At 44.2% G+C, this 12,800-nt stretch overlaps 1 protein-coding gene across 26 annotated transcripts in view; it reads left to right on the top strand.

The window, feature by feature from the left end:
• nfasca (neurofascin homolog (chicken) a) overlaps nucleotides 1-12,800 on the top strand; it is a 143,863-nt gene that overhangs the window by 10,529 nt on the left and 120,534 nt on the right. Inside the window, exon 2 of one of the 26 annotated variants that reach the window (XM_084927346.1) lies at nucleotides 5,740-5,857. The exons of the other annotated variants lie outside the window; for them this stretch is intronic. The gene's annotated coding sequence lies outside the window, so the exon portion shown is untranslated. The remainder of the gene's footprint in view (nucleotides 1-5,739; nucleotides 5,858-12,800) is intronic. 26 annotated transcript variants of the gene reach the window in all.

Raw genomic sequence — 12,800 nt, forward strand, 5'->3', positions numbered from 1 at the left:
GTCTCTATCACCTCAGATGAATCGGGATGTAGCCTCTGTAGCATTGCCATGCAGCATTACAACATGACAGCATGCCCTGGCATCAAGGCCAAACGTGACACATGGCCTCTTCAACTGTGACAAGAACTGCACTTTCCTGTGATGCATATCCAGATAACTTAAAGAAACCTCTGAATAAGTTTGAGCTCTTTGTCTGCATGTGGTGGACAGGTGTGTGTGGAGTGATGAGAGAGGACGTGTCCATATGTCGGCTAGTCAGAGGTCTGGAGCTGAAGACAAAAGGCTCGCTGTTGCAGCATCATGACATTTGACTGTGCACTGTGTTGTTGTCAGATGGGATCATGAGGCAGACAGACTCACCAAGACTGTCATTAAGAGCTGTTCAGGGCCCTGTACAGGTACACAGGTGCTAATGTTCACACTGACATTCCCCTTCACTAAATCACTCGATATAAACCATCATGTGTAATACTCTGACTGTATTTTGTACTTCATAGTCCACGTGTGCCTGTGACAGTACTTTCCTGATTCATTTGGTGCACTGTTGCACGTGTTACAGGGAAAATGAACATCAGCATTTCTAAACCACTGTAGTCTGTAGGTTTTTTATCTTAGTGCTTGAGGTGGCTGTTGTTGTCATTGCTGTATAAATGAAACAGAATTCAATTTAATACAGGAAGTTGATTTTGGCTCTCTGATGAAAAAGCCTGATAATGGACCAAGTAGATAAAGGAGGCGATGCAGGTGAGGGGGCTCAGCCAGTACTACCTTTGAATCATCCAGCTGTCTGACCCTGATATGAAGACCTGAGTATTCCTGCAGCTCAAACCCGGTCACTCCCACCTGTCAACAGCAGCTGCCCTCTAGATCGTGGCACTTGTTATTTCTGGATGATTTTAGTACCCTGGACAGCTCCAAGGAAACATTATTGTATTATGCTAGGATAGCCTGTAAGATACAGGAGGAACAATGCGGTTTTCGTCCTGGTCGCGGAACACTGGACCAGCTCTTTATCCTCTCAAGGATACTTGAGGGTCCATGGGAGTTTGCCCAACCAGTCTACATGTGTTTTGTGGACTTGGAGAAGACATTCGACCGTGTCCCTCGGGGTGTCCTGTGGGAGGTGCTGCGGGAGTATGGGGTGTCTGGCCCATTGCTACGGGCCATTCGATCCCTATACAACCATTGCAAGAGCTTGGTTCGCATTGCCGGCAATAAGTCGGACTCGTTCCCGGTGGGTGATGGGCTCCGCTGGGGCTGCCCTTTGTCTCCGATTCTGTTCATAATTTTTATGGACAGGATTTCTAGGCGCAGCCAAGTGGCGGAGGGCTTTCACTTTGGTGGCCTCAGAATCTCGTCTCTGCTATGATGTGGTTCTGTTGGCTTCATCGGGTGGGGGCCTCCAGCTCGCACTGGAACAGTTCGCAGCCGAGTGTGAAGCAGCGGGAATGAGGATCAGCACCTCCAAATCTGAGGCCATGGTTCTCAGCCGGAAAAGGGTGGAGTGCCCACTCCGGGTCGGGGATGAGTTCCTGCCCCAAGTGGAGGAGTTCAAGTATCTCGGGGTCTTGTTCGCGAGTGATGGGAGAAGGGAGCCGGAGATCGACAGACGGATTGGGGCTGCGGCTGCAGTGATGCGGACGCTGCACCGGTCCGTCGTGGTGAAGAGAGAGCTGAGTGTAAAAGCGAAGCTCTCAATTTACTGGTCGATCTACGTCCCTACCCTCACCTATGGCCACGAGCTGTGGGTAGTGACCGAAAGAATGAGATCGCGGATACAAGCGGCAGAAATGAGCTTCCTCCGGAGGGTGGCTGGCCTCTCCCTTAGAGATAGGATGAGAAGTTCAGCCATCCGGGAGGGGCTCAGAGTAGAGCCGCCGCTGCTCCACATCGAAAGGAGCCAGCTGAGGCGGTTCGGGCATCTGACAAGGATGCCCCCTGGGCGCCTCCTGGGCGAGGTGTTCCGGGCATGTCCCACCGGGAGGAGGCCCCGGGGCAGGCCCAGGACACGCTGGAGAGATTGTATCTCTCGGCTGGCCTGGGAACGCCTTGATGTTCCCCCGGATAAGCTGGAGGAGGTGGCTGGGGAGAGGGAGGTCTGGGCTTCTCTGCTTAGGCTGCTGCCCCCGCGACCTGGCCTCGGATAAAGCGGATGAAGATGGATGGATGGATGGATGGATAGCCTGTAAGAGCTGTTTGCACTGTAAAGAACAATACTCTGATTTTTACCTTTACTGTTTAACAAACAGTTAAAAAGTGAATGTCCACAACTTAATGGCAGGAAATGTTATTTAAGCAGTTTAACAGGAGCAGAATCAAACAGTAAAACTCACAAATCAGATCACCTGAACTCTACTTATCTAACTAAGCTACTGTGAGCTAATGCTGAGTGTGTTCTCTTTGGTGAGGAGAGGTTGGAGGGAGGATGAGCACAGTCAGGCCTGAACAGGTTGGACTCTGTTCCCCTCTACTGTCTCTGCTGGGATTCTGCACTGTGAACATCTCACCTCACATCACCACACGGACCCTTTCTCCCTCCTCTCTACTGGACGTCACATTTTTGCCGTCCAATCAAGTTGTTGACATTCAATCATCTGATGTCCACCCACACTTTTTCTTTCTCTCTGTCTGACTTACAAAATAGTTTCATGTTTCATTCAGTTTATGTAATTCTGCTTTAATTAGATTAGCCTTAAGCACATTCTCACATGATGTGCATTGTAACATATCTTTACTCCAAATACAGAGGAATACTTTATCTTACCTTTTAAAACTCTGTTTGTTCATTAGCATTTATATATTTGTATTTATTTTAAGTAGTAATGAATAATGAAATAAAAGTTAAAGTAGTAATGAAATAAAAATACTTTGTTACTGTATTTAAGTACAATTTTTTGGTATCTGTCCTTTATTTAAGTATTTGTGTGTGTGCATGCGTGCGTGTGTGTGTGTGTATGTGTGTGTGTGTCTGTGTGTGTCTGCGTGAGTGTGTGCGTTTGTGTGTGTGAGTGTGTGTGTTTTTCTGAGCACAGAATGGACAGCTCTCATCAACATTCAGATTTCAAACAGAAATAAAGGCATTAACAGCCACTGTACTATGTAAAGGTCACCACTGTAGATCTCCACGCAGGCTTAGCATGTAACCGCTCAGGAGGTAGAGCAGGTCACCTACTGATTGGAAGGTTGGTGGTTCGATCCCTGCATGTCAAGTATCCTTGGGCAAGATACTAACCGATGGAGTGTGAATGTGTGTGAATGTAGTCAGAAAGCACTAAGTACAGAGAAAGTGGTTGTGAGAATGGGCTGAATGTGGCATGTTGTGTAGAGCGCTTTGAGTACTCTGTGAGAGTAGAGAAGCGCTCGTGGCTCAACAGTTGGGTGTTCGTCTTGGAAGGTTGCTGGTTCGAGCCCCGGCTTGGCCAGTCTCAGTCGTTGTGTCCTTGGGCAAGACACTTCACCTACTGGTGATGGCCAGAGGGGCCGATGGTGCGATATGGCAGCCTCGCTTCTGTCAGTGCGCCCCAGGGCAGCTGTGGCTACAACTGTAGCCTCTGCCAGTGTGTAAATGTGTGTGTGAATGAATAGTGCAATTGTAAAGCGCTATATAAATGCAATCCATTATTATTATGAGAATCAGTCCATTTAGCATCAGCCCCAGATGTTTTTTTCCACAACACACCATTTAGTTCATCTTTGTTTAAAACGTTTAATAAGACCGTCTACATCTTTTTACCCAATGAGTCGTGCATATTTCTTTGTGCACATGACAATAATCGCTTTGAATTTGAATTAACACCGTTCACATCAAAACAGGTTCCAAACACAACAGGTTCTTTTAAGATCCACAAATTAGAATTACAGCGATGTGAACAGCTTTACCTGAAAAGTCCCCAAACGCATATCTGAGACCAGAAGTTTTGGTCCAAGCTGACTGATAGATACGCTTTAGTGATGGGATTTCCAGCTCTTTTTAGAGAACCGGCTCTTTCAGCTCCCAGCCGGCTCTTCAGGTTGTTTTGTTGCTTTAATTAATTTATTATTAACAACAATATAAAATTATGGACAAAAGGAATTACTAATGTAAAAAAACTGTGGTTTTATTTATATATGTTTATATATAAATATATGCGGTGGCCCCTAGAGACAAAACACGTACAAACTCCAAAACACATTTCTAGCGTTAACTGAACTTCCAAACAGAGCTACCTAGATCACATGAATTACACAATTGAAAGCATATGTGTATTGTTTGTGTATTTATACACAAGCACTCATATATATTCAAATGATTTAAAAAAATGTAACCTGTTACTACCACACACCAAATCCGGTCGTTGGTACTTCCTGGCTTGTGTAGCCACTAGGTTACAAAAGCTCCACACTGCCCCCTAGCATCCTGGAGCACTTCTGTTGTGTTTTGTACGTGCTTTGTCTGTAGGGGCCACCGTAAATATACTTGTATTTATTCACTCCACATAAAATGTAATAAATAAATCATATAATACAAAAACCAACTATTCACATTTCAACTTTTAACTATTTAAATTTTCAGCTTTTTCCTTTCAAACAAATTTAAAGTGAAACAACACAAAACACTGCAAACCACAACACAATTAAATATAAATAAAATGTGAAAACAAAAAGAAGATGCACATTCTCTGTCATATGGGCCTGCATGAATAAACTTTCTGAATCCTTTATCATACTGTTCCTTACTGGTGGGGTGAAGGGAGCACCATGCATCGCACAGCCCAACGTCGCTCACTACCGTTTGATTATATTTGTGGACTGCCAATTGCGCTGAGTTCCTGCTGTATTGAGCCTATCCATTTCTTCATCCAGTCCCAAGTTGAGGTCGCCCCCGAGAACAAGTGTGCAATCTAGGTGTTCAGAGAGTGCACTGAAAAAGCAGTGGAAGAATGAGGGGTCATCAACATTTGGACCAGATACACTTACAATACATAGCTTTTTATCACGTATAGATAGTTTAATGATTAAGAATCTGCTCTCTGGATCTATAACTGTGTGTTGAGTACTGTGAATATTTTTATGTATTACATTGCCACCCCCCTTTCTCTAGAGTAGGCTGAGAACACATTAGGGAACTCAGGTGTTTTAAGTTCTTTTAACCTGTGACAGGCCTGTGAGTCTCTGGTAATAAAACAACTTCTGCCTGCAGTTTTTTGAGCTGGTTAAATATCTTTAACCTCTTTTCTCTGGAGCCAGCTCCATTTATATTCCATGTGACAAACCTTAGTGGTTGTGTGTGTATGTAGCTAATGTTAAACATTGTGTGTAACGCTTACACTGGTGAGGAAAAAGGAAATACATCACTCGTGTGTAAATAGAAAGAAGAAAAGTGTGTGGTGAGAGTCTGACTATGTGTGTGAATATTAACTACTATGAGCGAGTGTATACGTGCTTGAGTGTGTGTCCTATATGTCTGTGTGCGCTGTGAGGCTGTAGTGGATGTCCTGACACTGAGTGTGTGTGTGTGATTGTGCTGTTTGTGACTGTGTAGGAAAACAGATGATCGATGCAGTGAAAGAGAAGCACACCAAGGAAAGGGGTGAGCGGGAGGCAGGAAAGAGAAACCTGGGAAAAGGGAAGCATTGTAATCAACACATCAACATTTTCTTTCTGCAGTGATCAAACATGGCTCTGATTCTTCTTATCTGGAGTCTGAAGGCGCAGCCATGAATTTAAATAACACATCTACACTCTGTGTATCTATGGCAGGTTTTGACAGCTGGGGATTGGACCACCAGCGCTTCCACCCCTGACACAAACCAAAATGCTTCTATCCCAGTGAGTGCAAGATTCCCTGTGTGGTGCTAATAGATTTATTCCACGGCAGGTATGGCTGCCACAATTTATTTTCCTGTCAGTATTTCGTTGGAATATTATGTCGAGTGACAATCTTCACTTTGTTATCTTTATCACTGTGTATAGTTTTGTTGCCACATAGAGTTAAGGTCAGGCAGGGGCTTGATTTGGTCTCTTCCACTGTGGGGTCAGGTCTGAGTGAAACCTCTGAGTGTGCCTCTGTTTTACATTAATGCCAACTGTCAGTGTCTGGATTCAGTGCAAGTCTTGTTGCATATATTAGGGCCAAGTGTAACATAGCCTCTATGTGTCTGTAGGCCTGCATTGGTACTCTACAGTACTCATACAAAATGCACACAATACAAATATACTCCCAGTACAATACCCACAGTGCATCTCCAACACATTCTGAGATCCTGTGTTCAATGCAGTGAATTGAAAAAGCCATACAGCACAATGTAGAGAAAAGTTAGCAGAGACTTCATTGTGTGTCCAGTTGACAGCGACTGCTGTGGTATGCTCCATCTGTAACAATGGTACTGAGTGGATGTGAAAGACAATCTTAGATCATCTCCTCAGCACCAAAACCTTTAACGAGCGTACACGATTTTTAAAGGTTTTGTTTCTTATTTAAATAAAAACTTACTTTTTGTGCAGAGCTTGTGAAAAGCTACTCAGCAGTAGATGCTTTATCAAAAAACTCTTTGCTAAAGCATATAGTTAGGGCTGGATCAGGTGACCCTGAATCCTCCCTTTGTTACACTACAATAGATCTATGCTGCTGGGGGATTCCCATGATGCACTGGGTGTTTCTTCTTCACTCACTATGTGTATGCACCACTCTACATTTAATTATTAATTATTAGAAATCTCTGTCTCTTTTCCGTAGCATGCCTTTATCCCGTCTTCCTCCCCTAACTCCAACCGGTCGCAGCAGATGGCCCCGCCCCTCCCTGAGATTTATGGACACACTTGTACGTGAGAAACAAGATTTTAAAGTTTATCCTGGCTTCTACGGGCAACCAGTGAAGCTGCTGAAGAACTGGGGTAATATGAGCTCTTGACAGAGTAGGAGTTATGACCCGAGCTGCAGAATTTTGAAGAAGTTGGAGTTTATGAAGGGACCCTTTAGGGAGACCAGATAGCATTGCATAATCCACGAGAACTAATACAAACTAATGCAAAGTGATATCCACGTGAGGTCCACGTCAACGCGCTTGAACAGGACCTCCATTTATTTTGGGGGGGGGGGTTCCAAAATGTTCGTCTGCCACTCGGTCTGTATCTGCAGCTCCTCCAATTGCTTCCTATGCACCGCTGCCTGCTCCTTGTGCATCCCTACCAGCTCAGTCGCCATCTGAGGCAGTGCCTCTACTGACTGTGAGGATCAGGACTCCGCTGCTCAAATAACTATTGTTTCCTTTCAGCACCTCAGCAGATGGGTTGTAGCGCCCCCCTCATACACACAGACACACACACTTTCCATCTCTCTCTCTGTCTCTGGGTAGCAGTCTTTTGATACTTGCACTGCCCCTGTGATCTACATCTCCTCCCATTGCCTGGGGGGCTTTCTCCCCATTGTTTCTATTGTTTGGCTGTGAAAATGGGCTAAGAAAGGCAGCGGTGATGGACAGAAGGCCCATGACTATGAGAGAAGGGATGAGTGACTGACAAATCAAGATGGGGGAGTAGTTGTTGGATTGTGAATACAAGACAGAACATGAAGAAATCATGGGGGAGGGTGGTGATTTGAGAAACAGAAAATCCCAGCCATGGGGACCATGAGCCAGTGTCCAAACACGGATAAGGAGGACAGTTCAGGAAGTTCAGAGGATTAGAAAGGAGGATGCAAGGATGAAGAGGACAGACAATGGAAAGGCAGTTGGTCCAGCTGTCATACAGTGCTGGTAAAAGTATTTGCCCTTCCTAATTTCTTACTTTTGGCTTATTTGTCACATGTTTTTGTCACATGTGATTTTTAAATGATTATTTCATTTATTAAGGAAAAAACCATCCCTGACTCTGTGAAAACACTGAGGTTTGCTACATAAATACCTTTTACTTTAGTTTCAGTTCAGTGACCCTGGCTGCCCAAAATTAGTTATATGTTAATGTTCCTAATTCTTTGTTTTGTTCATAGACACTGATGAAGTGAAGGAATGAAGGAAGAAAAAACAGAGAAAGGGAAGATGAATGTAGAAAGAGTGGAGAGCAGAGGGTCACCCATCTGCTCCTGTGAGCCCACCAGTTATTCTCTGGACCTTATTATCTCAGTGCGCTAAATTAGAGTAGCCCAGGCCATCCAATAATTCCATTGCACTCGGGCAAGCTGAGAATGTACAGCCAATAACCTCAAAGGTCATACTCACTGAGAGAGATGAGGACTCAGAGTTACATCTGGTTGAATGATGATTGGCCTGTCAGAACACACAAATGTGCTAAAATAAATAAATGATGGATGGGCGGAGCTTTCCTGGCACAAGGCTTTGGTCATCATTTGTTTCATAAAGTTCATGGATGTGATACCAAAGGTCACTGCTCCCTACTTTTTACATTTAAAGATGTGCTTTTTACATACGCGTGTATCAGATTACCAGTGATCCTGATCTGTACGTTTTAATAGCCTTTGCATGCACACGTAAAACTGTGAATTACATTTAAACTCAGCTCAGTGTATTTACATATGAATCTTAATATGGAAACAAGAAGACTATGAAGGGAAATATATTGCAAAATGTGAGAGCTTGTAAAATAACCCACGATTTTTGGGCTGTAGAAAATACAAATATTCCAGATACAGCTATAATGTTGTGAACTTACAGGCAATATTTATCTCGGGCCTTTCTCAGGTCCAGCTCTGTTATTAAAGAAACATCCCTGTAGGGCCAGGTACTGTTCCAGGGAGCCTGCAGCCAAGTGCAGATCAAATAACAGCTGTTGTCCTTTGTGTGTGGACAGTATTTAAAAAGCTTCCGTCTCAGAGCTTCAGTGATTTCTCCTGCTCTTTTACAGCTTTATTAAATGGACTGATTCTTATATAGTACTTTTCTACTCTCCTGGAGCACTCAAAGCGCTCTATACAACATGCCACATTCACCCAATCACTCACAAGCACTTTATCTATACTTAATGCTGTCTAACTACATTCACACCCTGATGAATGCATCGGAGAGCAACTTGGGGATAGGGATGGGTACCGGTATCCGGTGCCATGATGGCACCGGTTCTGACATAAACGGTAGTAACCAGACCGAAAAGCAGCGCACATTTCGGTGCTTTATTTCGGTGCTTTTTTTTCCTGAGCTGTGATACACTTTAGATTCTAGCCAATCATTTTACCTTTCCGAGGATAGTAGGCGGGCCCAGAGTTACAGATTAAAAATGCCCAAGGCGAAGCGGTCAAAAGTCTGGCTGTACTTCACAGCAAAAGATGCAAACTCAGCAGCCTGCAACAAGTGCTTTAAGGTGATACTGTGCAAAGGAGGCAACACCTCGAATCTGATGAAACACCTGGCGATGCATAGTGTTTTTTTAAAAGCTGAGAAATGCACCGTATTTGATAGCTTGCTGCGAGACCTCACACCGAGCACATCTACTGCGGGTGTGGTGCCTGTTATCTGACCCGGAGTTAGCAACATCCCCCAAGAACCCGAAGAGGAGAGTCCTGGCCCCTAGCCCTGCCAGTGTAGCAGAAATGATGACGGATGATGATGCAGCAGCAGCAGCAGCTTCTCTGCGTGAGTAGCTTAATGCTGTTCGTGTGTAATTTACGTTGAGGAGGCTAACCACGTTATTAAATTAATGCATGTAAGGTGAACTAGCAAACACTGTTGTAGTTACATGTGGCTGTCTTCTTGTTTGATGGCAGATACTCCCTTCACCCTGGACAAAAAGGCTAAAATGACCAAAGAAAAAGTGGGAAACAGTTAAACATGAGAGGTTTTTGGAGTTTGTGTTTTTTCCATTGTTTAAGCACCGCTCCCAGCCAAGAGCAATACCATACATGCCATACCATAGCTGAAGAAAAGGCTAACATTGTTATCTTTTTTACAAAAAAACAGCTAAACATGAGAGGTTTTTGGACAAAGTTTGTGTTCTCCATTCTTTAATTTTTTTTTATTAATCCTTTATTTATCCAGGTAAAAAAATCTCATTGAGATTAAAAATCTCATTTCCAAGAGAGACCTGGCATCAAAGCAACGGTTCGAGCACCATTTAGGCACCGGATAAAACCTGACCGATACCCATCTCTACTTGGGGTTAGTATCTTGCCCAAGGATACTTGACATGCAGACTGGAGGAGCCAGGGATCGAACCACCAACCTTCCGATCAGTAGGTGACCTGCTCTACCTCCTGAGCTACAGCCACCCCTTAAACCTTATTAAGTTTTGAAATATTTCAGAAACAAACATCTAGTCGTCTCCAGAGTCACAGACGACCACAGTGAAGTGGAGTGAGTGACTGGGTTGGGCCAGGACAAATGCAGAGATGAGCGTCTTTCTGTCAGAAGCCTCCTTGGTGTTAGTTGCGTCCTGGGTCTTAGGCTCTGCTGTGTGACTTCCACCTATTGGTTAGTCTTGTGAGTGTTCTGAGGGAAGCAGAGACCCTCAGCAGCGACTCACGTAGGTGTTGATCCAGCCTAATACACACTGAGAGCTGATCGAAGGACACGGGTAAATCTTTAGGAGCATGGGGCTTTAAAAGCAAATAAAATGTTAAAATGAATCCTAAAAGAAATGGGCAGCCAGTGAAGTAGAGCTAAAACAGGGGAAATGTGCCAAAAGATAAGCTGCAGCATTTTGCACCATCTGTAGATGAGTAACGTATGAAGCACTGAATCATATTGTTACACCCCAGCCCAGTCCTCCACCAATGGTCAGCCTCCACCTGGAACTCACATAGCAGCAATAACACAGGACACAAACTATGCCACCCTCTGGTGTGGCAGACAAAAAATATCCATAACACTGAATCATAACACTATATAAAGTGCATTACAGAGGGCACCGAGGGGACGCCAGGAGTAGTCTGTGCTACTGTAGGAAAAGGCGGGGCTTAACCTCTGAGTTCTGATTGGTGGACACAATGGTTGACCCACACACTAAATGAGAATTAGTGATGGCACACACTCTCACAGTGATTGAAACATGGAGAAGTCTGCACAGAAACAGGTTCATCAGAGGCCAAGCACGTTACCTGACACAATGAGTGTCTGCTTCCCCTCAGGGTGCTTTGTATTATAAAGGTAAAGACCCTACAGTATAAATATTAAATAAAACGTAGTCATACACTCTCCATTCACAGTCAGTTTCACAATAAATGTGTTTTCACGTACCTAGTTTCTGTAATTGTACATGATTTAAGTCATTTGTAAATTATGGGTTATGTTACTTTTGTGTTACTCCCAAAATCTGTTTACCTGCTCGTCTATTGTTAGGTGGTCATGGATATCCAGAACACGCACACTAAAAGTGAATGATTAGTTAATTCAGGCCACTATAAATAATAGTAATTACCACTAATAAGTCATAGCTGAAGTTGTTGGAGGGTCTGGTTGGTTACTTTTTCATTTGAGTTAAATTCATTCACATTCACAATCCATGCTTTCCTTTTTTGGTTTCTGTGGTTGAATCATGCGGGTTGTTCTCAGTGTCGGGTACTTTGGAAACTGTGTAGAATATTTTTATATAAGCTTCAGTACTGTGTGTGGAACTACAGCTGGACCCATGACTTAATCAGAGAATGGACAAAGGAAAAAGAAAGTGTTTACAGCCTACAGTAATAACCCCAACAATCACATGACCCCCTATGAGCGAGTGCTTTGGTGACAGTGGGAAGGAAAAACTCCCTTTTAACAGGAAGAAACCTCCCACAGAACCAGGCTCAGGGAGGGGCGGGGCCATCTGCTGCGACCGGAGGCATGCTAGACAGCTAATAATGAACATGAAAACTAAGAGCAGTTAGGTTTTCTCCTGATCTAAAACAGCATTAATATAACGTTAGTCGGAACCTCTACATGAATAATGCAGATTACGGCACATGGATGGACAAGCTACTAAAAGTTTGTTGACTATTCAATATTTAGTTCAGTATAGTGCTGCACAGCTCTAAGATCACTCCAGTCCTTACTGCATTTTTCCAATTTCATATTGATACTTCTTTTATAGCCAAGCCTTTTGTTAACGTCCTTAAAAACACTTTCAAATAATCTATTGAATTTTCTTACGGTAATCTATAATTAGGTGTATCGTGGGCCGTTTGCACTGTAAATATTAATCAGTGTAATTAAGTAGGGATGGCAGAAAATTGTAGATTGATCGTGTCACGGGCACAGGAAGGACTAGCGCAGACTGAAATCACAAGAGTAGGTAGTTTGTGATTTGGGCTGGAGAGCACAGGATTGATCTGTGAGACATGGAACACATTATGAATACGCATGTTGCGTGGTAGCTTTAATCGGACAGACACAGGATTGATCAATGCTTCGATCTCGAATTGACCAATGAAGGCAGGTGAGAGTTTCTTGGATTCAGCACGAACGGGCACAAAATGAGTAGAGAGCCAAACCTTCTGTCCAACCGTAAACTCTGGGGCCGGGGTCCGGCGGTGGTCAGCAAGAGCTTTGTTGCGTTCCTTAGTCCATAGCAGGGCTGCCCGAGTCGCCCGCCAGGCCCGGTGGCACCTGCGGAGATGATGTTGCACAGAAGGAACAGTGTGCTCACCTTCAACAGCGGGGAACAAGGGTGGTTGATAACCCATGGAGGCCTCGAATGGGGACAGTCCTGTAGCAGATGAGGTAAGACTGTTGTGGGCATACTCAATCCAAGGTAATTGCTCGCTCCAGGTGGTTTGGTTGTGGGAGACTATGCACCGCAGGGTCGCTTCGAGTTCCTGGTTTGTTCTCTCTGCTTGTCCATTGCTGTGGTCCTCTGTCAGAGATGATGTCTGCTGGGATGCCATTGAGCATGAAGAC

This window comes from Perissodus microlepis, chromosome 5, assembly GCF_051167445.1.
Source record: "Perissodus microlepis isolate ML-2025 ecotype Zambia chromosome 5, ASM5116744v1, whole genome shotgun sequence".
Taxonomy (NCBI): domain Eukaryota; kingdom Metazoa; phylum Chordata; class Actinopteri; order Cichliformes; family Cichlidae; genus Perissodus; species Perissodus microlepis.